This window comes from Panthera pardus, unplaced genomic scaffold (genome assembly GCF_024362965.1).
Source record: "Panthera pardus isolate Hobbes unplaced genomic scaffold, ASM2436296v1 HiC_scaffold_21, whole genome shotgun sequence".
Classification (NCBI taxonomy): domain Eukaryota; kingdom Metazoa; phylum Chordata; class Mammalia; order Carnivora; family Felidae; genus Panthera; species Panthera pardus.
The window spans coordinates 51,559,589-51,586,789 of NW_026526777.1; the positions used below are offsets into that span (position 1 = coordinate 51,559,589).

The following is a 27,201-nucleotide window of genomic DNA, read 5'->3' on the forward strand; positions in this document are numbered from 1 at the left end:
TGGGGAGGTGCACATCGCTTCTGTCCTTGCATGATATGTAAGTTGTGCACGTGTACCCATGTCTACACCTAAATCAGCCAAATTAGAAAATGAGTACAAACACCAAACAGTTCCATTACGAAGAAAATTTATTTTTTTAATTGCTGGACAAAATGATAGAATATTCTTCAATAACCTGTGTCTTAATTTTTCCTGCCCCTTCAACTAAACTCTTTAAAGAGACCAGCAATGTGCTGAAAGATTGAAGTACAAAGCCAGTCACAGTCTTCTTTTCTTTGGAAGAAAAACTTGGGTCCATTAGCACCAGCTTGCCCAGCTCTGTCTCAGGGGAAAAAACCCAGAGCATTTGCTCATGTTCCCTTAGAGGAATAGTGAAGTTCAAGCCCTACTTGATCCACTTGGGAGTAACTCGGGCAATCAGGTTGCGGCTGTGATAGAAAGTGACTTTGTGGGCACAGTGTGGGTCCTCTCTTCAGCTGGTCACTTCTCCTGTCCTCCCTGGTCACCACCCTTCCGAGAAATTGTACCCGCAGTCCTTTCAGAACTATGCCTCGCTTTCCCAGGGGTGCTGACCCGCCTCTTGAGAAATGCCACCTTCCTCCTGAGCCATGTTGTCATTTGTTAGCGGCTAATCATTCATTAACCTCCCAGGTACCTCCTGGAAGCCAGGACCTCACCTTCATTTGTAAAGGTGGTTCATCGGGTCCCCCTTTAATAAAATTACAACTTCAGGAAACAGATCATTTGTATCAAATACAACCCCATGGCTTCCTCTTATGTTAATCATTTCAGGCAGGTGCTATTAGGTAATTCAATCACTGGGCTACAGAAAGCAGCCACTGAATTAATGAGGAATGAACTCAAATTCTGAGTAAGAGATTTTCTGAATAAATGGCTCTGAATGAAAAAGCAGGAGCCAAGCCTATAATCACAGCAGATGACAACAATACAAAATTGCATATTAAACACAGTCCCAACTTCCATCTATTCTCAGTCCACAAACTCTTTTGGAGCCAAAAGAACATATTGCGACTGCCGCCAGCAGCTTCCACGTTTGCCACTTGTCTAATATTTCCTTAACGCTTTTTCAGGTGAACTGAATATATTCTGTAGCTCTCATCCCAATGTAAAATAAGCTTTAGCTTATCCCCAGGGGTCGCCTTGCGTTAAAAAGAGCATCTTTGGGGTGCCTGGGTGGCGCCTTTGGTTAAGTGTCTGACTCTTGATCTTGGCTCAGGTCATGATCCTGTGGTTCATAAGTTCAAGCCCTGCATCAGGCTCTGCACTGATGGTGTGGAGCCTGCTTGGGATTCTGTCTCTCCTTCTCTCTTCCCTTCCCCTGCTTGTTCTCTCTCTCTTTCTCTCTCGAAATAAATAAACATTAAAATATTTTTTTTTTAAAAAGAGCATCTTTGGGGCGCCTGGGTGTCTTGGTCGGTTAAGCGTCTGACTTCGGCTCAGGTCATGATCTCACGGTCCGTGAGTTCGAGCCCCGCGTCGGGCTCTGTGCTGACAGCTCGGAGCCTGGAGCCTGTTTCAGATTCTGTGTCTCCCTCTCTGTCTGCTCCTCCCCTGTTCATGCTCTGTCTCTCTCTGTCTCAAAAATAAATAAACGTTAAAAAAATTAAAAAAAAAAAAAAAAGAGCATCTTTGTCCACAGCCACATTCAGACTTGAAACCTGTCTGGCCTCCCATCTGGTCTGCCTGCATCTGACCTCCCTTCCCTCTAGGATACTTTCTTCGCAGCCACCGGGATGACCCTCCCCAAGCTCCGATCTCACTACATCACATCCCTGCCAAACACCCTCTATTCACTGTCACTGTCCTCATCTTTTTAGCGTGTCACACAAAATGCTTGGTGACTGGGCCCCAGCCTGTCTTTCTAGCTCGTCTCTGGTTGCCACTATATAGGAATGCATCCTAAATTCTAGCCATACCCAGATTCTTGACATCTCTGAACATCCCATGCTCTCTCTTAGTGCCTCATGTTTCTTCCTCTAGAGTGCCTACGCCAACCTAATTCTGAGCAATGCCCATCCTGATCCCCTTGGTACCTCCATTCCTAGACTGAGTCAGGTGCCCTTTTCCTCATCCTTCTTTAGCAGCCAAAGGCAGAATTCAGTTATTTAACATAGCACTCAATACTACAACAGCTGGAGCATGGAGTCTCTCTCTTCAACTGACACCAAGTTGAGAATAAGACACTATGTAGTGTTGAACCTTGTATTTGCAATGCTGGGCATATGGTAGACACACAATAAATATTTGATGAATGAATGAGCCAGTGATAGAATAAATGAAGTCAGGGTTGAATAAATGGATGAACCCAATGACACGATTTAGGCCAATTCTAGCAGCCACACTTCCCAACTCTGAGCAGCAGCATTTACAAAGTTTATTTTCATGATCTGAAATTCGGTCAGTGAAGACATGGCACAGGATGAGTGAGTTTTCCTACAGCTGATGATATCATCACCACGTGTTCATCTTCCCTCTCTTTAGTAAATATCTGATGAACTAGACTCTGCAGCAGAGATGGGATGCTCCCCTGTGGCCAGAAACCACTGATAGGACGAGCCACGTGGTGACCCACATGGCCTTCCTGGGACTGGAGCTTCCAGCTCCATAGGAAATCTCCCAGGCTCTGCACACGGCATTTGGTTCTCACGGAGCTGTGGTCGCCTGGCATTTATCACGCTGTGCTTCATCAGAGATTTAATCAGGTTTGAGTTTTTAACAACGTGCTCGTCACGCTCACTTAACTTAAAATCAAGCCTGTTCAGGCATTAGTTGGTCCTATTCACTCAGTCTGGTAGTTTGGGCATTTAAAACTCTAGGATTTTTCATCAAGGAGCACTGTACATTTTTACCAAGCATCCCTTATGTGTAAACCTCGCAGGCTGGCTCCCTGGTTGAAATAGTCCAACTTTGGGGATCGTACTGCAATGGAGGAAGTATCTTTATAGTAGTTTCCTATTGATGACATAGCAAATGACCACAAGCTGAGTGGCGTAAAACAATGAAAATTTACTATCTTAGAGGTCTATAGGTCAGAAGTCTGACATGGGTCTTACTGGGCTAAAATCAAGAAGGTGGCAAGGCTGTATTCCCTCTGGGAGGCCTAGGGTAGAACCCACTTTCTCACCCTTTCCACCTTCTGCCATATAAGGTAACATGCACAGGTTCTAGGGATTAATACATGCATGTCTTTGGGGGGCTGTTATACTGCCTGCCACACTTGTGTGTCTCTGGACCTCCAGAAGGCATCCTTTGCATAACCTTGTGGGTCCAGCGTGGACTTCCCAACAGCATTCGTATTTCCTGAAAGCTTGATACAAATGCAGACTTGCAGGCCCAACCCCAGACCTTCAAAATCAAAATCTACATTTTCACCAACTCCCAGAGGATTCTGCATAGTGAGTATGAGAAACACCACTCTAGAGGCTCCCTGAGTGGCAGAGGAAAGAGCTGGCACTTAGTGTTATACAGACAGTGGTGTTATCCGGGATCATGTATGTAAAATTGGACAGATCTTGAAGGGGGAGCTCAATCAACAGGCTCCCTCCCTCTCAGGACTCTGAACGGAAGATAAAGAAGAGGGTCAGGTGGGACCATATCACTTGATAAGCCGAGATCAGGTCGTGTAGCTTTATTGCAGACGTAACATTGAACCAACAAGGAGAACTTTTTTCCCTGCCCCAGCCATGGCTGCACCAGACTGGGGAGGAGCCTCCCTGACCACAGTGCCCTGCGGGCAGGGGCACAGTCTGTGTAGGAGAATTTCTGGCACAGAGTAGTGCATTGGGGAGCACGTGCTCTCTGTGGGTGGGCCAGCTCACACGAGGAAGGAAGAGAAAGAGCCTGGGCTACATACACAAGCCCGGTTTCTCCTTTCAAACTCAGCAACCAGATAGGTCGCTAGTGAATAAGAGCATAATAAGACAGAAGTGTTCCAGCTAATAGACCTGCCTCCACATGGAAGGGAACATCAGGAGAGGGAATCAGCCTTTCCCCTAATAAATAGCATCTATATCACAGAATCATTGTGAGGAAAGTGATACAGCATGTGGGGTGGCACTCAGTACATCACAGTCCAACTACAAGGACTTTTGGATTACCCAGCAATACTAAAATGGGGCAACCCGTTAGAATATCCTAATGACTTTGTTATACAATTCGAATTACTGGAAGCCCACTCTAGGGGATTAGGATTCAGCAGGTCTAAGACAGGCTTGAGAATCAAATAGACATGAAATCCTGATAGCACACAAATAAGAAAACGGCTTCTATCGTGATCCCTTCAGTCATTTGGACAGGACTTTACCTAAACCAGAAAGAATGAGTATTAGACAAGATTCTTTTGGTTGCAAGTTACAGACACCAAGTTGAACTGGTTTACACAAAAAAGGGAATATGTTGCAGGACTCATGGGTGTCTTATAGAGCACAGGAGGCAAGAGCAAGTGTGGAGAAAGGACTGGCCTCAGGAACCAGGCACTTTTAGGAACCCGGTGGTGCTGTCTCTCCATCTCTCCTGTCTGCTTCTTTCTATGACCAATACCATCTTCTCTCTGTGTTGCCATGTGTGCAGTGAGAAGAAGATCACACTCCTGAAGGTTCTTTGTTCCTGGACACTGCAGGCAGATGAGCTCTCCTTTGGTTCCAATTCTGAATTCCCAGGATGGAGAATGTGATTGGCCCAAGTCAGGTCAATTGTCTCCATCAGGTGCAGGAGCTTGAGGTCATAGGACCCATCCCTCTATCTTTGTGGGGTATGTTGGAGGGAGGGCAATTCTCAGAGAAGGGAAGTCATTGCAAACTCAGTGGATACTCAATAGAATCTATTCTATAGAATATAGAATAGACATACTATATCGTGTCAGTATTTAAAAAATTGCTTTCCACCCAATAATAAAAAAAATAAAAGGAAAACCTTGAAACTTTGAGTGTCTGACAAATTTTTTTTTTAAATTTCGAGCTTATACTTAGAATCAATGTCACTAAAATATCAGTTCTAGTGAAATCTTCAAGATTATGCCTCCTCCAACTTGGAATAGAAATCTCAGCTCCTTTGGAGAGGATGCTCTTATTCTATGTGGGTTCACATTCCCAGATCATTCAGGGCCCTTCTACAAGCTTCTTCCTGGTGTGAAGAGGGTTCTTTTCCATGAAGACATTTGCTAGGAGGGACTGCCAAATCCACTTATGTTATAATTATTCTTTATGAATGTGTCCACCTACCAGATGATAGGTTCTTTCAAGGTCAATATCTCACTCATCCTATAGTTACAGTGTCTATTATAGTAGCTGGCTCAGAATGACTACTCAATATGGGCTTGTTTACTTTAGGGATGCATGAGTCATTGTCCCTCAAAAAGTGATATAATAATGTACCAGAAATGGGGTCTAGGGAAGGAAAGGAGAACTTCCGGAGCTTTGGCTGTGTGAGAAGCAGTCTGCTCAAATCCTTACCCTTCACTCCAAGGTGTGTTGAGAAGTAGAAGTGTTACCTCTCAGAGATGCCACATGGCAGCTGTCTTAGGGTCATCATAGGGAGAGGAGGGTATAGATACTCTTTATGAATGTTTATTTTAATTACTGCTTAAAAAACCCTTAGATTTCATAATTCACCATTCTGCTATGAAATCAATATTCTGGGGCTCAAATACCTTTGTCGTGACAGTGTTTTATTCTAAAAAATGTATTTTTCTACATTTTAACTTCTAAAATAATAAAAAAATTTCATTTATGGCATGACATAAATGAAACCACAATTTAATGAAATGGCATTTTGTGAATTTAAACCGAAGCAAATATTTGACATGCTTTATTTAGATTAATTTGCTGTGCATACTCTCCTGTTTTGATAGCAGGCAAGCTCTGTGGTATCATACATTTACTGCACTAGGTTCTGAGACTCGAAGTGTGGAAGTAGAAGCTGTGGGATCCAAGGGGACCCAATTCTGAGGGTCTCACAGGCCCACACTCAGGTTTCACTGGCAGTAAAAATTGGCTAGGAAGTTGTTTAACAAAATGATTATATCCACTCTTGCAAAACAAGAGTGTGATATTCATTTCCATGTTGGTAGCACTTTTGCCATGTAAATATTAATTTGCTTTTCATAATCTTAAACCAGTCCTAATGTACATTCTATGTAAATTATAAGCTAAACAATTTTTTGTGCGCATTATAAATACCATCCTGTACTAAACTTTCTCAAAAAATAATCTGCCAGTTCTAGGACACGAACACTATCAGTTCAGGGAAGAAACTAAGGCATATGTTTAGTAAGTTACTATCTGGTCCTTTATGAAAAAGTGTGCCAGTCCCTGGATTTATAGAATTAACATGATTTATAATGACTGAATAATACAGGTTTTGATTTGGAATCCCAGATACTAATCCAATTTCTTCCAGCCTCCTGGTAGATCTGAGTAAGAGCTTCCTAATACTTTACAGTTATAGAAGCTGTATTTGACTATGGTTGTGATTTGCCTTCCAGAACCACTAACCTGGCACAATGACCTCTATTCCAGAAGGGGGTCTGAAACAATAATAATGGTGCTGGTGACCCCCAAGGATGAGTCATGATCATCATGATAGATGTTATGAACTGGTATGGGTCATGAAAAAAAACGGCATATAACTTTCACATCTGTGGATAGCAACTTGTGGTGTCTTTTTCACTTTTGTGTAAAGGTCTTCACAGCTCTTAAGACCAAGTGCACTTTGAAGATGAGGATATAATTCACAGACCCAATAAAAAATTCTGATTTATGGGAGGAAACTGAAATACATTTTCAAAAGAGATTTCACACACATACACACACACACACACACACACACACACACACACTCACACACACACCCCATAGGGCTCGTCTTCACCATTAGGAAAACTTAAGTTCTATTTTTTGCATTTACAGGAAAAAGAAGAAAATTTTAAAAATGCAGTATAAGGTGGCCCCTGATCCCGAAATCTCTACATTTAATAAAGCATCCATTCTTCATTGGTGAGAAAGAGTTTAGACACAGTCCTTTCAAACCTAAATCAGACAGGGTTAATTTTTAGCTCTTTAGAGTTACTGTTGGGCCACATCATTGAGTTGACTGGAAAAGGTCCCCTTCTAAAAGCCTGTCCTGTGTGCCCACTGTTTGCCCGCTCCCAGAGCCAAGCATCAGAAGCAAGGTAGCCTGAAGTTGTCATGAACAAACTTTTGAAAATGGGAGTGAAGAGAGGATTCTTTAGGTACCCAGGGAACTGTGAAATAACGAAAAGGAGATAAGAACCAACAAAACCAAGAAGCAGGAGGAAAACTGGAAGCAAAATAATACAGTGGATTACATTTTTTCAAAGATAACCTGGGAACAGGCTTTATCGTCCAAAGACCATTTTCTCCCTCATCTAGAAATTCAAAGAAAAGAGTGAAAAGGATCAACTCTACAGCAAAGTTTGACTTAAGTAACGTTAAAAGCTAATTGAAAAGAGCTTTCAGGTGTTTGTTTTCTTTTTTTTAATTTTTATTTTTTCAAATGAAAACTCAACTGGTAAGAGAAACCATAGTTCCTATGCCGGCTCAGAAAAAACTAGACATTGGAGAACAGAAATAATTGCCCCAGCCAATAATGGCTCCTGATTTTCTAATAAGAAACCAAAACTAAACCAAACCAAAACAATAATGAAAAACAGTTTCATCAGTGCATTCAGAAAATTCTCAGTGAAAGATGTCTATTTGCTTTGTAAGATACAGTCCCTGCCTTTAAAGAATCTCTAATCCCCTTCTGGAGATAGGACTGAACACATCATTAGAAAACAGCATGAGGTGGCTTCTGTTCATGTGCTCACTCTAACAGTGCTATAGAAGTTAGAAGGGAGAGATACAAGGGAGTCGTTTGGGGCATATAACTGTATTAATCATCATTGCTGATAACAGATTACCCCGAGTCTAATAAGTTAAAATAGTAACCATTGATTGTCTCACGGTTTCTGTGATTAAGAATCTGAAAGCAGCTTGGTTGCTTGGTTCAGGCTCAGGGTCCCTTGTGGGGTTGCAATCCAGCTGTCAGCTGGAGCTTTAGTCATCACAAGGTACGAGCCTACTCATATGGTGGTTGGAAGTCCTTGGTTCTTCACTGTGCGTGCCTCTCCATAGGGTGCGTAACCACATGGTAAGCTGGCTTCTGCTAGAGCTAGCAATCTAAGAGAGAACAAGTTAGAGAGAGGGAGGATGCCCCAAGAAGGTGACCACGGTCTTTTTATAACCTAACCTTGGAAGTGACCTCCCATCACTTCTGCCATATACTATTTGTTAGAAGTGAGTCAACACATGCAGCGCACTCTCCAGGGGAAGGAATTACACAAGGGTGTGAATATCGGGAGAAGGGGTCATGGGGGGCCACCCTAAAGGTTTCTACTAGAGTAACAAATGTGCTGAACTCAAGGGGAGGTGGTTAGCAAACTACGGCTAGAGGGTCTGACACTGGCTTTTGTAAATAAAGTTGTATCGGCCCTCAGCCCCACCCACTTGTTTGCCTGTTGTCTGTGGCTGCTCTTGTGCTAACAACTGCAGAGTTGAGTAGTTGTAACAAAGACCTTATGGTCCACAAAGCTTGAAGTATTTACTATCTGGGGCGCCTGAATGGCTCAGTCAAGTGGGCATCTGACTCTTGATTTCGGTTCAGGTCATGATCTCACAGTTCATGGGATAGAGCTTCACATCGGGCTCTGTGCTGTCAGTGTGGAGCCTGCTTGGGATTCTCTCTTTCCCTTGTTGTGTCCCTCCCTTGCTCTCTCTCTCTCTCTCTCTCTCTCTCTCTCTCTCAATAAATAAATAAATAAACTTTAAAGTATTTACTATCTGAAACTTAACAGGAAAGATTTGCTGAGCCCTGCTCTAGAGCAGTACTTCTCAAAATTTATATGCATGTAAATCACCTGGAGATCTTTAAAATGTGGTTTCTGATTCAGTAGGTCTGAGCGAGGTCTGAAACTCTGCATTTATAACAAGCTCCCAGGTGATGCTGTGGCTGCTGGACCACAGACCACACTTTGAGGAACAAGGCTTATAGACCTTGAGGGATGAGAAAGTCTTGAATAGGTGGGAGATGGCCTCCCAAGTAGGGAGAAACGGCATGAGAAAAGATGAGAAAGGGAACAGGCATGGCTTTTGGGGAGAAAATAAGAAGACTTGACAGTCTGAAACAGAATAGAGGACACAGTCATATCCTCCCTGTGAAGAACAACTGCAAAGAGCAACACTTGGACTTGGGGCAACTGAGAAGGCAGTGGGGAAAACTATAGTGTTGGTTCTTCCTATTTCAAAATACACAGCCTTAAAAAAATGATCAGAATACTGTTGATCGTGTATCCAACCAAAACACCCGAATTAAAAAAAAAAAAAGGAGAGATAGAGAAAGAAAGAAAGAAAGAAAGAAAGAAAGAAAGAAAGAAAGAAAGGAGGGAGGGAGGGAGGAAGGAAGGAAGGAAGGAAGGAAGGAAGGAAGGAAGGAAGAAGGAAGGAAGGAAGAAGAATCTACACAGATATTTGTTTAGTGCCCACTTTGCATCACTGATGTGCTAGGTCCTGTCGATGAAGATAAATAGACAGTCCCTTCTTACCACTCAGGCTGGTGATGGACAGAGACAAATATAAATACACTGGAGGCCATGCATTGTGATAGGTATATTAATAGAAATATCTGCCTGACACTGCAGCAAAACATGAGAAGGGACAGCGTCTTAAAGGATGGGTAGGAGTTTGTTATGCTGGAGAGATGAAGAAAGCATTTGAGGTTGAGGAATATCATAGAGCCATGAGAGGGCAGGGACTGGGTAGAGGTTGTACAGGCCTGAGGCGTGGGGTGTGTGTTAGGTAGGAGAACATGGGGGTTCAGGAAGGAAAGAGGGCTGGACTGACAGACAGTAGAGAAAGGCTGCCACTGGCTGCAGGAAGACGTTCAGACTTCATCAGCTGATGACATCAGATAACCCATGTGACATTCATGGCACATAGGAGGGCTCAATTATCACTAGCTGTGGTTCTATTTTAGAGACTCTGATGGCCATGTGGAGGATCTCATATCTGGGAAAGCAGAGAAAGGGAGGATAATCATCCATTCGGCGTGCAGGTGAACTAATTCTCGGAATCCTTGAAATCAGGGTTCCAAAGCAACCTGTTGAAGTTCACATGATACATGGGTTGCATCATAGTGTGCCCATCCTCGTTGGCTTGTGTCCCCACACACTGGTCCTGCTTCTTCCAGTTGGGCATGCCTGCCATGGCAGTGGAGGAAGCAGCTGTTCAGCCAGCATGGCTATCTTTATCCACGGGGCAGTGGCAAGGTCTTTGCTGACATTGAGCAGGGGACCTGCTGAACCAGTTCAGATTGGCCCCATTACCCTTGGCACCACTGTGGTCCTGGGGGCCCCACAATCCCCATCATGCCATGCACCCCTGCCACACTGCTGTAGTATATTGACTTGTCTGTCTCCATCTGAGACAAGTCTGCCTGTCTTTAAGCTCTCCAAAGTAAGAGGCCATATCTGTTTCATCACCATCTCCCTGGTACTTAACCCAGTCCTGGGCTCAGAGTGGGCACATAGCAAATCTATGTCACATGAGCCAATGAATGACAACAGGGCTAATAATATTTCCTTCCTCATTGTTCATTGTGAGGATTTTATTAGTTTGCTAGGACTTCCATAACATACATTGGGTGGGTTCAGATACTATTTCCTCACAGTTCTAGAGGCTGGAAATCCAAGATGAAGGTGTTAACAAGATTAATTTCCTCTAAGCCCTCTCTTCTTGGCTTACAGAGGGCCTGGCTAGCTTCTCACTGGGACTTCACCTGGTGTTTCCTCTATCCATGTGTCCTGCTGGTATCTCTCTGTGTATCTTAATCTCCCTTTCTTATAAGGACAGTCAGACTGGATTAGAACCCATACCAATAACCCAATTTTAACTTAATTACCTCTTTAAAGACCTTATCTTCAAATACAGTCACATTCTGAGATACTGGGGGTTAGCACTTCCACATATGAATTGGGGGAAGACACAATTTTTTCAGCCCATGACAAGGATTGAATGGCCTAATATAAGTGTCTAGAATGTTGCCTGGGATGTAGCACCACAAAAGTGCTCACAATTATCATGAGGGAAGGAACACGTGAATACCTTGTCTCTGAACCAGTATTACAGAGGGACACTCTAGACTCAGCTCCTTTTTAAACAGTGTTCGGAGTTTTGAGGTTTATTCAGAAAGTCAGAGGAGAGATCTAGAACTTTGTACTCCTGCACAGTGATGGGGGCCACTAAGGAACATGAGATGGTGGCAGCCTCACAACGTGTTGATTCCAGTGAGCTGTTTGCACGGCTGACTTGCCTCCTCTTCTGAGGCAGAGGAGGAGTTATCCACACTTTTGAAGCCTCAGTGTCCACATCTGTAAATCAGATCTTCATGACGCCTACCTTGGAGTAGTGTGAGTAATGAAGAGATAATGCACCAGGCTTGTAAAGGCCAGCCATCCCTTCAACACTGGCTGATTGCAAAATGACAATGATAATCACAATAACGTGAAATATTAAGACTCCAGTTGACCCACCAACCCAACGGAGAGTTTTCACCCTAGAAAATGAAACTCCCTTTAAAGACCAGTTTCCTCCAGGACCAACCTCATCATAGGCAAAGCAGTGTGAAATGTGTAGTGTTTCAGACATCAGTCCTCTCATTACACCCCACAGTCAAGACCCTCACAACATCTACCATTAAGGCCACACCTCATGATAAGCCTTGTAAGACTGAAAGCCCCATGTTAACACGGAACCCCGGCATACCATCTAGAAGGGCATTCCACACAAGCATGGTTTTGCCTGGGTCTGATTCCCAGCACTCTTCTCATGATGCAAAAGACTACAGCAAAAGAAAAAATCTCTAAAAAATTTCTGCCTGCCTCCTCCTTCTTCCTCCTCACCTCCTCCCTCCTTCTAGGATCTGTTACAGGAATTTTATTCCTCTTAATTTACTCTGCAAATTGCTCAGCTTGAATACCGTTATTCCGCAGCTCTGTGAATGGAGTGTGTGAGCTTTCAGCCCACCTGCTCTGCACACAGCACTCATTCTGCTGGGAGAGCGCTGCCCTTGCGGGATGGAAGACAGGACCTGCCTGCCCCAGGCTTCAGGCACCTTGCGAAATACCTAATCATGCAGCTTCTCATTTGTACAGGGATTTATAGTTTCCAGAACACAGTTATCCCCATCAGCTCATTTACATAAATACCATGGAAGACATAATACCTTTCATCTGTATAGCTCTTTTTTCCATTTACCAAGTACTCTCATATATATGACCTAATTTATAGATGACATATAATAATATAATACTCTAAAAATGTATTGATTCCTTCCATATGAATAGTGCTATTATAACCCATTACTGAAAAAGAACTTGGGCTGGCTGGTTCCTGAGCACCAAGGCATAAGCCTGTCTTTGGTTGAGATCTTCCATTAGGGCTTATACTACTGGATGCAGGCTCCCAGATGCCTCTTGAGCTTGGCCTTCTCTTCTCAAAGAGCCCTCTATTCCTTCAGCCATGGCCCAGGGGCTCTGTCCAAGGATCTAGTCTCCCAGTCACATCCTGAGCAATGCCACTGAGCCTGTCTGTAAGGACCCTGTGTGCATCCAGGCACAGCTGGGGTGAGGAGGGGGGCATCCTGCTCACTCGCTCTCTCTGTCATGTGTTGCCACCCTGGGTAGCTGCATGAGCAGATGTTACCTACATTTCAAGACTCTGTGACTAGCCCTTAAGCCACGGTCTAATATTTAGGAGAGGATTGTAGAACTCCTCAAAAAACCTTGAAGGATGTCCTTGATTCCTCTAGTAAATCCAATCCATCCTGCAGTCTTGGTAATCTTTATCAAGGGTGTATCTTATCATGCCCTCCGTGCCCCTGGTTTACTCTTTGCCACCTTCAAATCCTCCACATCTTCACCAACTTGTCTTGGTATGTCTTGTCTTTCTGATAATAGTCAACTTAACAGGTGGAAGGTGAGATCTCATTGTGGTTTTGATATGCATTTCCTGATGATTAGTGATTTTGAGCGCCTGTCTTGATAACTGTTATTCATTGCTTTAGATTGGTTTTCCTGGAAACAGTCTTTAAGCCAGAGAGTTGCATGTACAAGGTTTATTGGGAAGAACGCTCGAGGTAGATCTTTACAGAGGTAAGGAAGGAAGGACTGAACAGTGAGAAGAGGTGACAATGTGGTTTTAACTGAGGCCTCAATCAACACTACAGGGCACTCTAGAGCTGGGATGACCCACTGAGTTGTCCCAAATTGAGGCACAGGGACAGGCCTTTGTATCTCTGCAAAGGACTGGAAAGGGGAAGCTCAGGTGGAGAAATTCCCTGCGGCCCAGGACAATGTTCAGTGAGGGACATAGCTGTGAGTCTTCAACAGCCAATATTCCAGCATGGGGGTTTGATGTATCTGGACAGAGGACCCCTAGCATACACTCCAGTGGAGGTCCCCACATGTCGCTGCACCAGAAGATGAGAATGTTGGAGGCCATCTTGGAATCCTGGTTAACAATGGAACAGAAGTCCATTACCCTTCTGCCTGGCCCTGCTTTACTTCCTCATGCATCAGAACTGGATGACTATATCTTTGCCAAGACCCCATTTAGCTGGCAGCAGCTAAATTCTATCTTCTGTTGCACACCTCTTCTGTCAGACTCTTTGAATTGGGCAACTCCCCTTCTGTGCCATGGTCTTAATCAGGCTTTTCTAGGGCATGTTACATTCCTTGCCCTGCTGCCTCCCTGCATGGAACCTTCTTTCCCTAATTTATTTTCAGCCCTGAAGAAGATCTCAGAGGCAGCATCTGGTTCTGCTTTTAAAACAAAGCTTTGGCTGAGTCGGGCAGAGAAGCACAGAAGTCAAATGCACGCTTGTCCCCAAGGTCACCCAGCAACAGCGCAGCCTTGGTTCTTCCCTGCCCACACTGCCTCCTCCCAGCATTCTTTGTTGTCAACACACAACTTTTACTCACCTGGGCTTATTACAGGGTCCCGGGGTTATGGAATCCACAGCTAGGTCAGAGCCACAGGGCTTTGGAGGCCCTCCCAAGCACCAATCCACTCAGAAATTCTACATCCATACAAGGAAAATAGAAACTGAGGAGGATGTGACTTGTGAAGCCTGAGCTTCACTTTTTAGCTTTCCTTTTGGCAAGTGAAGAACCTGCCAGAAACTCCCTGGGCTTAACGTTCAATATCCAGAAACCAAAGTGACTGGTTTGTCACAGAAGCTAAACTACCCCCAGTGTATCCCACAGGAGGTACTGACCCTTCATGGCTCCCGGGGGACATGAAGGCAGCCTTTGAGTTCTACTAGGGGTGTTGTTCCCATTTTGGTTTAAGTCTCAGTAAGATTGAGGCCATCATGGAACGACCCTCATCACCATGTTGGGGGCAGGAGAGACTTGTAGGAGGTCAGTTGTGCAGTCACAACTGTCCTTTGTGGTGGAAAACCAGTTCAATTGTAGTTCTAAAAACATGGTCATGGTAGCTATTCAGTGGACTGCCTGGGAGTAGGGGCGGGGAGGGAAGCAAGAGGTGGGCAGAGCAGACAGCTACACGTCCTACTGGGACAGCACTAAAAAATGTAGAGTTTTCCTTCACCCAACCCCTCATCTCTATCACTGTGCCTCTCCAACAGGACTTGGAGGGCCCATTACTTAGGACACTGAAGGCTGTAAGGGGGAACTCTTTTATTAACTACTTATAAGAGATAATTTACTTGGTTAGCTCATTTCTCCCCAGAAGAGCCTATCATGGAGGAAGGACCTAACACAGAGGAAGACCCTCACAGCACGGGGCCTAGAGTCATGAAGGAAGACTCACATGTTTGCAGAGACTGGGGCACAGAGACGGGGCTCCCTGAGGGAGGGTGTGAAGGGAGTGGAACAGGGCAGCAAGTACAAAACATACTCAGATTTTTTAATGTTGATTTATTTTTGGGAGAGAGAGCACAAGCAGGAGAGGGGCAAGGAGAGAAAGAGAGAGAGGACAACAGAGGATCCAAAGCAGGCTCTGCACTGACAGCAGTGAGCCTGATGTGGGGCTCAAATTCATGAACCCTGAGATCATGATCTGAGCTGAAGTCAGACACTCAATGAACTGAGCCACCTAGGTGCCCCTGGGGGTACAGAGGGAACAAGGTGACAGGTCAAGGGTCAGGGAGAAGATGGGTCAGCATCCCTGCCTCAGCCTCTGTCATCCTTGCATGGAGATCCCAGCTCTACCAACCTGCATTTGACAAGGTTAGTTCTTAGGGATACACCGGGCTCATATTAAATACTCAAAAATGTCAGTTATCATTACTGTAATTATTATTATTACTCCTGAGGCATGTTTTCCTTTGTTATTTTTAATTGGAGGGGAGGACAGTGGCATTCCCAATTTCTACTCTGAAGAAATATTTTTCTGCCTCTTCTGTCTATATTTGGAAAGGGAAAGCCACCAACAAAAACCAGCAAACACAAAACCCGCACAAATTAAACACGTGACTGGAGAGATCTGCACAATTTCAACCTCGAAGGAGCCAGAGTCCAGGGCATGCACCCCGTGGAATGTCGGCTTGCATAGGTTTTGTTTCTGGTTTATGTTTCCTCTGTTGTTGTTGTTTTTCTTTTTAATTATGATCCAATGACCTTGTTCCATAAAGTGCGGCTCGAATATGAGCAACAGAAGGTTGAGCAAACAGAGTTTAATGCTATAATCAAATGCAACCTACACCCTCGTTCTTATGGTACATATTAGTGATAGATGATGATACTAATAGGTGTATGGGCTGCGTGGTAATTAGCCACACCAGGCACGCAGTGCGCTCAGAGTTTGACTTTTCCATGGTTGGGGTTCTGAAGCCCCTCCTCCCTGTGCTCTCTGCTGGCTCCCCAGCACTCCCCCTGCCCCATACCATACCCTTTCTCTGCTTAGATTTCAAACTAGGGCCTGGAGCTTCCCTGCCTTAATAAGGGAGAAAACAAGAATAGAAGGATGGAAGAGAATCCCTCAGTTAGGGTGACACAAGCTTCTGACACAGACACCCCATAATAGAAGTCTATATCACACTCACGGAGGCCAGCTGGTGCCCCTCACCAGCCGACAGTCTCCCTCGGCATGGACACTGAGGGTCCGAGGTTCCCCCGTCTATGGCTCCACCGTCCCTTGGTCCTCGAGATTCCCTGAACCAAGGTGCACCCAGACGGAGGACAGGGGGGAAAGGCACACCTACGTACCCTCCTCTGCCAGGAAGGGCCCCTCGTCACCCAGGCTCATGTGCCCTCAGGGAGGACTTGCCATGGGTGTAAGGGGATGGAGAACGTTCCAGGCTGTGGCAGCTGCTCTTTGCACCATGGCAGTGCTCACGTGGGGTTTGGGTGGGTAGTCAGCCATCTCTGCTACAAGGCATTTTGTAAGACCCCGGCAGGACCTATTCGGTTTAAGCGCTGGTGATTATTACCTAATGTGAGCCCTGAAGATCCCTAGGGACCAGCTAATGGTACTGATGTAGGACTAGGCAGAGAACACGTGTGAGCCCCAGGGATCCCCAGAAACGTGTATTCTTACATAAAGTGGGAGCCTATTTCTCCCACAGGACCCCACCCCGCATCAGCAGCTGCCCCAGGCATTGGGATCCAGGAACCTCCGTGAAACACAAAGGCTGATTTGATTGCCCTTTATAGCAAAAACCTTGTTAAGCAGATATTGGTTTATCCAAGAGAATGCACAATTGGAAGCGATTGTTGTTCCCCAGCTAACTGGACACCCTGTCACGCTCCAGTAAAAATATCAGATTATCGGAACTAGTTAATTCAAAATCCATTCTTCCTGGTCCCTTGCCTTTCAAATTAATGACATTTGCTGAAATTGACAGCAAGAGAGGGGGTGACGGGGCGGGTGGAGGAGTACATGATTCCTGGGTGTTAGTGTCTCCTGCTCCCACGGGCCCGATACGGAGGTGAAGTGGAGGAAAGTAGGGAGGGCGACCCAGCAGGAAAGTGCGCATACTGGAAAATTAGATTTTGAGTACTATTTTCTCCCCCAAAAGACTTTTAAAAGGAGCCGAGGAGGAAATGAAGAGTACCCAGGTAGCTGAACAATTAGTGTCATAATTAAGAAGTTCAGAGAAGGGGGGATCTTTCTGGTGGGCTTTGTTCCATGGCGGGGGATGGGGGGCACCCATCCCTGGGAAACATGACTTGAGGTCCAGGAGCTAGGAAAGGCAGCAGGGGTGTGGCCCCACCATTTACCAGCTGGATAAAGGTGTGCAAATCACTTCACCTGCCCGTGCCTCAGTTTCCTTATCTGTTAACGTCAGACAGTTCCTACCCGGAAGCGTGATGATAAGGATTAAATGCGTTCATATTTGTAACGTGTTTTGAATGGCACCTAGAACATTCAGGCCCTATACAGATGTGTATTTAAAGAAAAAAAAAAAAGACAGAAAAGAAAAAAGAAAGGTGGATTAAAACCTCTGTTCCCTCTTTAAGTAGCTAAGAGAACTCAAGCTAGTTTATTTAAACTCTGAGCTTCAGTTTCTTGCTCGGAAGACACAGATCATTTCACAGACGCACAGAAGGATCTCATGGGTGGTGAGATTAGTGAGACGGGGAAGCACGGACGTGCTGCCCAGTGCCTGGCACAGAACTAGCAGCTAATAAATGCTAAGTGCTACCTCGAGCTGAATGTTTAAAGTATTCCCAGATCCCAGCAAGACAGAAAATGAGAGACGTCAGTAAACAGTGCCAGGGAGGCGCCTGCGTATGGCAGCCCCGAGTCACCAAGAAAAGCGTGTGCCAGCTAGCACTTCAATTTTTACTTATTTCACAGAACAAGGAGCCCTGCATGTGCCGAGCTCCCACCCAGGTTATTAGAGAGACATATGCAGCACATCCACACAGATTGGCAGGGTGGGAAAACAAGGAGAAATCAGGGAATACCTGGTGAAAGGTATTTAAATAAGTGAGATGGATTTGCTCCTGCAGACCTCAGTCGCATAGATGCTGGAGTTTAAAAATAGCGCAGAGACACAGGATCCGAGAATCAGGCAGTCAGAAAGTAGGAGCTGGGAGCCTTTCCGTTTTAATAACAGGAAAACGCACAAGAACATGAATTTCTCTATGTAGAAAAACAATGCAAAGACTTCCTAAAATTAATTCCAAAACGCCTCGAGGAGGGTAGGATGTTAAACATCAGCCAGGAGGAATCAGCCAGCAGGCTCCCCTCTGAAGTACACTATCTGTCTCTTGGTGGCTCGGTGATGGGACCTGGGGAAGAGACGCAATGTATTATTTAGGGACTTCAGCTACACTTCTTAATCCTGCTCCCTTTCCTGAGTGAGTTCAAGAGAAACATAGTGCGGGTATGTGAGGATTAACGTGACTGCCTGTGTAAAATGCCTAATGCAGGTTCCAGGCCATAGCAGGCACATTGGCACCTACAATGTCATGATCATCACTTGGTCTCAATGTATGAGTTCAGTCAGCCAGCACGCAGCGGATGTCCACGTGAACATGGAGCGCGTCACCGGATAGCTGCGGGCTGGACCCTTCCCGGTGCTTGGTCCTGAATCTAGTTGGGGAGCATCCTTATTAGTGACCTCAATCATATTCTGTTCCCCCAATGCCACTCGCAGTATGTCTAAGATCCTGGATCCTAGACATCTCTTACATCTTCGTGTCCTGAGAATATCTTCTTTCATTCACTCACTAAGCATTTGATCGGCACTTACTACGAGCCGCGGGCACTGTGCAGGCACCAGAGCTAAAAACACGGATATGCCAGGGTCCTTGCCCTTGAGGAGCTTATAGTCCAGCCAGAGGGGCAGACAACAGACAGACATTTAGAGATGTTTTATGAGTGCTGTGGGGTATCTATAGAGGGAGTTCAGACGACTTCACGAGGAGGTCACCATCTCTTGTGTAGGGAATGGTGAGTGCATATGTCTATAGAGTTGTTTACTTAAAGCGTTTATATATGTATGAGAGAGGGAGGGAGGGGGGAGAGGAAATGAGGAAGAAAGGGAAAAGGAAGAAGGGGGCGGGGGGAGAAGGGAGATTTGATAAACTGCAAGATTTCATGCCATTAGGAACTTTGCCTGCCTTTGCTCCTGCAACCTAAGGCTTTTCCTCAACTAGATGAGGCCAGTAATAGGCCTGGGTCCTCCATGGATGTTATGGACTGAATGTTTGTGTCTTCCCAAAATGCATGTTGAAGCCCTACCCCCCAGTGTAGTGGTATTGGGAGATGGGGCCCTTGGGAGGTAATTAGGGTTAGATGAGGTCATAAGAGTGGGGTCCCCATGATAAGATCAGTGCCCTAATAAGAAGATGCACCAGAGAGCTTGTCCCCCCCCCACCCCCATGCTCCCATTCATCCCTGCACCCCCCCATCCCCGTGAGCACACACACAAAATAAGTCATATGCACACACAGCAAGAAGGCCGCTGTCTACAACCCAAGGGGAGAGCCCTCATCAGAGAGCAACCAGGCTGGAACTTTCATCTTGAACCTCCAGCCTCCAGAATTGTGAGAAAAGAAATTTCTGTTGTGTAAGCCACCTAGTCTGTGGTATTTCGTTATGGCAGTCCTAGCAGACTATAACAGGGACGAGTGCAGTTCTTGGGTACATGAAAAAAGAGTAGACCACGTAGGAGCTGTGAGGATACCCCCTCATGATCAGCACTGTGCAGATCCTTTCTCAACAAGATATGCATGGAAAGCTTCCCCAGCAAGGAATGTCCAAAGTGTGGACAAGAGTCAGCCAAGAGCCACTGAAGGTTGACCAGTAAGAACTACACTGAGTTTGGAGGGACCGGGGTTATTATTTGGGAGAAGATAATTGCCATTGGCTCCATTTTCTGTAGGATGATGTCTAAACACGTGAGGCCCCTTATGATCTGACCCAGCTCTCTCTCCAGCTTGATAACGATTCCTCACACACATAATCCACAGGCCCCGGCCATACTGATTTCTTCATGGGTTCCCCGAACATTCCATGTTCATTTAGAGGCAACACGGTAAAACAGTGGAAAGCCAGCCTGCCTGGGTTCAAATCCAAGGTTTGAAACTTCCTTAGTGTGATCCTTTGCCAAGTCATTTATCCTCACTATGCCTTGGTTTTCACCTTTATCAGATGGAGATAATAATAATACTGACCTCATAGAACTGCTATGCAGGAGAAATATGTTACTGTCTGGAAAGTGTCTCGAATAGTGCTTTGTACTCAGTAACTGCTAAGTAAAGTATTTGGTTCTATTACTTCTCTCCACTTAGGAAATTTTATTTCTGCTAAATAACACTTCAAACGTCATCTGTTCTGTGTGGTGTCGTCACCCCCTCCTCTGGGTTGCCATAGCTCCGTGACCTGGATAATTAGCACAGTACATGATGTATTTGTCTCTGTCTGCACTGGGTTGTGAATTCTCAAGAGTAGGCAGGGAAGAACTCTGGGCAAGAACTTACCGACACTGAAATGTTTTAGACGCTGAGAACAGTGTGCCCCCTTCCTCCACCCATCTATCCTTGAGAAGAGGCTAGATTTTGCTCTGTCTGAGATCACTGAGGCACTGTCCAGACTCCTTCAGGTTTCCTAGGTTTCAATGGCAAAGATGAAACAGGTACATGGTATGTAATCCTCAACAACAGAGGGCAAATGGATCAGAGCCACAGGACGTTTTTATCATTCAGGACACAGCCAGACATATAAATACAGAGGTGGTAAACAGGAGGCCAGGAGCCTGCATCTAATACCTGCTTGTTCTACAGGTCTTTCAGCCCACCAGCTCCACAACAATGCCCTACAGACTCCAATCCTCCCCAGGTAGGCAGTCTCTCTGGCCAGAAAGCCCCACTGTCTCTCCCTGCCGCCCCCCACCATTCCCCAAAAGCAAACGCAAAATCAATGCTTTTCCACTCAGGCCCGGCCCTCCCTGACCACTCTGCTGCCACAGTAACAGCGGCACTGTGTGCTCGGCTGGGGACTAGGAATCAGCTCCCACCCCAGATTAACATTCAGGCAGAGGCCCTGGTGATGAATATTTTAATATAATGTTTACTGTTTACCCACATGAATGGAAAGAACTTGCATCTGCCAGGGCCACCTGTGCCCACAGAACGGCAGCCCAAGCAGCAGGTCCTCAGAGAGTCCAGCTGTGCCAGGGCCGATGGGGGACAGAGGGAGGGGTGAGGGGCAAGGGGCCGCTAGGGCCAGGAACCGGGAGGAGTTGGGAGGGGGGCTCAGACCCAGCCTGTAAAAGGGCGAAGAACAGAGGAGGAGGAGGAGGGGGAAGGAAGCAGGGGGAGCCTGATAGCAAAGGAAAGTTGAGGTTATCAGGGCCAACTTCCCAGAAGAGAGGTCGTTACCACCCAGCCCCTGCCCCAGCTGTGCAGCTGACTGGAGCACTGGGCGGGTTGCAGAGTTGTGGGCATCTCCTGGGACTGCTCTCTGTGGCCACGCCGCCATATGGTCTCCCTGTAGCACAACAAATGCTCTCGTCTCCTCCCAGGCCTTCAGCCCCAAGCACGTCTCCCTCTGTAGAGAAGGAGGGAGGCCTATCCTGGGACCCAGTTGGTAGCTGGGAATGGAAAGGGTCATTCATGAGCTTAGTTCAGAGTATTTGTGGTTTTGGAAAGGTCTGGAAGGGAGCCTGGCAGAAGCTGTCCTGGCTGGAAAGGTAGCCATCACATCTCCCTTTGAGACTGTAACAAGCCAGAGACGCCTTAGAGTGGTAGGCAAGGGCACAGCCACCTGCTACTAGTCGGGCATCCCCCGGGGCGGGGCCAGGCCCTGTCCGATGGCCTGAAGCACACAGACTCCCCTCTTCAGGGCACCTGCCTGTTCTGTAATTAGGTCCACGGCTCAGGTGAGCCTCTCCCCCAGAGATGAATACTTCCTCTTGCTTTTGTTGACTTTGTCGCCTTCCCTCTTCCACCTTTCTCTCTTTCTTGGGCTACACCTTAGTTTGGGGTTGGAGCTCTGACAGAATGTGGCATTAGCACTCATTCGATTTCTCCCAGCCCCTTTTCTGGTCATATTTCTAGGTTCCAGGGAACCATGAACCCCCTTCCTCTTAGTGACGGCCAAGCGTTTGGGGAAAGGGCATGGGAACAGCCACGACACACGAGAAAAAGACACCTGCTTTCTAGTGGGTGCAGGAGAGAATAATGTGCCATGAGAGAAAAGTGCCAAGTCCTTTCTCTCCCACTGAGCTTCTTCTGCCCCTTCTCTCAGCCTCTCTCTTGTCCCACTTCTCGCCCTTGCTCTGCGGGTGGCCCTCCACCCATTCCTACATTCCCACAGCCAGCCACTACCTGGAATTAATAAAAGGCCTAAAAATATGAATTGTACTTCTGGGTGCCCATATGTAGGAACAGATTTTGTTTTTAACTTTTTATTACAGAAAATTATTTAAATTTATAAAAATAGAGAGAGTTGTCAATTGGTACAACCCTGTGTACCGATTACTCAGCTATAAAAGTCATCAATCCTGTACCTCTCTTTTCCATCCATAACCCTCACTCCTCACACACCCCCACATCCACAGAGGGTTTGTTTTTTAAGAAATTCCAATTGGCTGCTCAATTTCATCCATGAATATTCACGGGAGCAGTTTGACTAACCCTCCAGACTGTCCCTAGCCCCCAAAACCATCTCAGGCCTTGGCACACACCTGCCTTCGAGGACGGAAATCCTGTGAACCCTCTTTTCCGGCATGTGTACCTCACCGTCTTGCCCAACTGTTCTCAGAAAATCTTTGTGAAGAACGAATCAGAGCCCCAGCTCACGGACAGCTTTGTCGAAGGCCTTAGGCAATTTCTTGTCTTCATTCCCAGAAGAGATCATTCTGTAAGCGAGTTGGCCTATCAGAAAACACCTGCCTGCCAGATGTGCTCAGCTCTATGTGAGCAACTGTCGATGCATCTGCACAACTATCGAAACAAGGGAGACATGCAATCTGATCACCAAATGACTCTTGTGAATGATACCAGCACATGCAATATTCCAAAACAGCAGACGAAACAAACATGGGCTTTCTCCAGAAAGAAAAAAACCTGAAAAAATAAGTGCTCTTCTTAGCCCCCCAGATTTGCTGAGATCTGTTTGTTCATGGAGCAGGAAAACAAATTTAGTTCTGAGAGTGGTTCCTGGGAGGCCTACGTGTGGGCTCTACATCAAATTGCCATCAGTGGCCCTTGACCCGCAATGAGAGACCTTCCTTTATGTGACTTCTAAATAATTCATGGATCGAACTCTCGAAAAGCTTACAGTTGAAAAGTCTGGGCCTGGAACTTTAGACGTGATTACATGGATGCTCGTGCCCTGGTGGAACATATAGTATTTAAACTCAGGACGCCTGGATGTGTCCGCTACCTTGTGTCATCCTGAGGTGTTTATTTCACTGCTCTAGGGTCCTATTTTCCCAAAAGGGGACAGGAGGAAATCACCAGAGCTCAGTCTCTCTCACCGGCAAGCAGTTGGTGAAGCAGTCAGGAGATGAAATGCTGGAAGGATTTTATGACAAAATAGGAAATGAATTATTATTTGAATTTATTATAAGAAACCCATATATTGTGGCTTGAAAATGTTTAGTTCTTTTGGTTGAAGTTAGAAAAATGTGTGGATATACCATTTCAATGTTTGAAAAACAACGTGATGGTAGATATAAAGTTCTTAGACAAGAACTATACTCCGAATGGTATTACTAAAAACTAAGCATGGTCAAGGACAAAGGGCACTCAGCTTACCATCAGCCGGCCCTCATTAATGTCACAAGATGAAATAATTAATCATCACTCCTCGAGATTCCGTGCCCTCGGGTGTTCCAGGGCGGTGAGACCACAGGGCGGGGAGTGAACCTACCCGGTCTCCCTAGGAAGGCTCCATCTCCACTCATGTCATAGCCCCCCCTGAGTGAATGGTGACACACAGTTCAGCTTGGCTCAGCAACCATGCTTTACTTGGGTGTTCGGACAAGAACACTGTTTGCACAGACCCTCAAGAGGACTGTAGGAGTCCTCAGCTTTTTCCCAACGAGGACTACAGATGTGATCCTGTCTAACCAATGGTCATCCTTTGCGTGAGATAGCAAGGTCCCTGGGAACCACATGAATTACTCAGAAGTGGACTTGACCTTTATGAGCAAGGTGGAGGGAAGGAAAGGACCTGTATTGGAATTCAGGAGGTTCTGGGGAGTTTCTGGCTCGTCCTGGGTGACCTGGGCTGTTTGTTTTTTCTGGAATAGCTCTGCTTGCCCACATATTCAGTGGAGATGATCAGATCACCTCCTTGCACCCTCAGAGTGTTGAGAGGGGTCTAAAATATGTGTGAAGACACTAACAAATAAATTACTAAGGTCCTCTGTGAATTGAAGTTCTAGGGCTATGACACATTCACCACTACATTCGATGACTTTTATTGACCTTCCCTGGGGTAGACTTTAAATTCACTCACAGGTTCAAACCCCATAAACTCCAAACACCCCATTTTCCTCAGGATTCCTGTTCCTTTATCCTAAATGTTCCATCTTCTTTGGCCTTTCTTCCAGGTATTGGAACCCCCTTCCCTCCCCACTTGCCTCATAACCCTCTCCCCCTCTACCCTTCTGGGGACCAGCAGAAACATTCCCTTCTCATTCCCCTCCCCGCATATAATCTGCCAGACTTCCATGGCAGCAGGGGATTCTGGGAGTTTCTTCTTCTTGTGTTTCCTTGTGTGACATGTGCAATGGCCCATGCTGGAACTTTGGTGGGAGCTGGGGATCAATAATCAGTGCCCTAACCCAAGTGACTTATGTGGGGAGAGATGCCTGGGAAGCCTTTGAAGCTGGGCCCGGTAACAAATCTGCCCCACTTTCCACCAGAGACTGTGCAGGGCCTCTGAGGATCCCCTGCCTAGCTCCCGCTAAATCAATTTCCCAGCCCAGCAGAAAAACTGGGCAGGGTTGTATTGAATCTATTCCCCTCCATTGCCCCTCACTGCATTCCCAAATCACATCTGGCTTCGAGTGCTTTCTTCCAACCAGCATTTAATCCTCAGTGGTGATCCTTTTAAGAAATTTAATTTCATTCTCCACCCTTCTCTTCCCACCCAACTTTGCCCATAAAAAACAGTTCTTGGAGTTTTCAAATTCTGACATCACGTAAAAACTTCTTTGTTCTGCAAAGTACTCATTCTCAATGCTTAATCCATCTCCCAGCACCATCCGCAGCAATGCACTGCGTGTTCCCGGGGTTTATAGATCTCTCATTTGCTGGCTGCTTCTTACAACAGCCTGGAAGTTCAGCCTTTTAAAAATCAATCTGGCTCTCCACGTTCCTGCTCCCCACCTCACAGTCTGCATAGAGTGGCAGTCTGTTTGCTGAAGTCTCCCGAAGATATTATTAGCTCTTATTTCTTAACTACCCCTGGCCTGCAAGGAAACACCAGCTCAATGTCCTCAGCCAAGCTCCACATGGACACCTTCACAGCCACCTACACTCTCAACTCTGCCCTTCCCTCCAGGAACATCTCTGGAAATATGAGTTGAAAGCTTAAAGTCCCAGACACCACCAGAGAACCTTAACTAGAACCCTGTGATTCCACAAATGATCAGGAGAAATAATATCAGTAACAATAGGAAAAGTAACAATTAGAATTAGTATTAAAAATAAGGAACACATTTTTTTTTGGAAGCTCACCCTGTACCAGGCACAGTGCTAAGTACTTTACCTGAGTTATAACCCCCAGAAAAATCTTTGGTGGTGGGTACTATTATTATCCCCCTTTTTCAGATGATGTTGGGGCATGCTGCTCAAGATTGCAGAAGCAAGAGTTAGTGGAGGCTGGATTAGGCTTAGGCTATCTGGCTTGAAAGCCCGTGCACATATCCACTACCCTGCACTGCTTTCCTGAGGCCAATTTGAAGTAACTAAAGCAAAGGAGCATCTTTACCGTAAAGGCACTAGGGTGGCTTGGGGGAGCCCAGGAGCAGGAATTGGTCCCCAGGAGTAAGTGCAACCAGGCCCTCTCCCCTAGCTAGGTCATGTGCCAGAAAATGTGGCTGGCGTCAGACCCCAGGTATCAGTAGAATTTCAGACTGATCTTGCTCTCTCTTCAAGGATTCAAAATTGCCTGCAGGTGGGCCCGATTGACAGGGGGCAAGTCACAAAAAACATGGCTGCTTCCACTGTAGCCATGTGTGTAGGTTGCAGGAAAGGGGGAACAGCAGTTCCCAGAAGGAAGGCAGCCAATTCCTCAGAGAAAAGGATGCTGGGAAGATCATCAAACGAATGTGCCTTAGAGTGACCTTGGGTAGTTTGGATCACCCAGGATGGTGATGACGACGTGTTCCTTCCTTATAGAGCTGTTGCGAGGACAAAATAAGAAATTATGTATCAAATGCTTGGCATGATGCCTGGCACGTGGTAAATACCTAATAAATGTTAGCTATTATTATTATTAAGTCTGAACCATGCAAGCTCACAGTGCCTAGCTCAATTTTATTCTTATAAATAAACATTATTATACTAAATCCCTTGGCACACAAGATGCTTGCAGCCAGTTCTTTTTCCATCTTGGAAAAGTGGGGAAAGAGCTAAGGCGAGAGCCATGATGTCTCCAGAAGAACCTGCTCTAGGATGATCATGGATCCAGCAGGTGTGATGGGAAAGAACAGAATGGAAAACTTCCAATGTGTCTTTTCTGAGCCCACACCCTTTATGTATTTCATGGCAGACCAGAGATTTGAGGGCTCTGAGGTTGGATGGGAATCCTCCATTTCTAACTGCCCTTCCTCTTTGCCGATGTCCTGGTCCCACTGAAGTGGGCAAGGCCAGGGAGAGCTGGGGGTCCGTGGCTAGTGAGGAAAGAAAAATAGATTCCTTACTACTTCCATTCTTAGTCAACAAAACTTTTTATGCTTTGGGAAACTTCCACTGCTATCAGGGACTCTCATGCCTGCTCTCCGGCCCTTCCCCAGACTCAGTGAGTCCAGCATATTCTTCAGTTGGCAGTTTGGGGCTGAAGGAGGGAGTCAGACACTTGGATCCCTAAATGCCAAATGCATCAGTCTAACTTATTCAGATAAGTTTTCATCTGGGTATTTTCTATACTATCAAACTCTGTATCCTTCAGTGAAGACATTTGTCTTAGCTGA

General features: G+C 45.9%; 1 protein-coding gene across 1 annotated transcript in view; it reads left to right on the forward strand.

The window, feature by feature from the left end:
* Positions 1-27,201, forward strand: part of TNR (tenascin R) — a 413,085-nt gene that overhangs the window by 223,744 nt on the left and 162,140 nt on the right. The window lies entirely within an intron of this gene.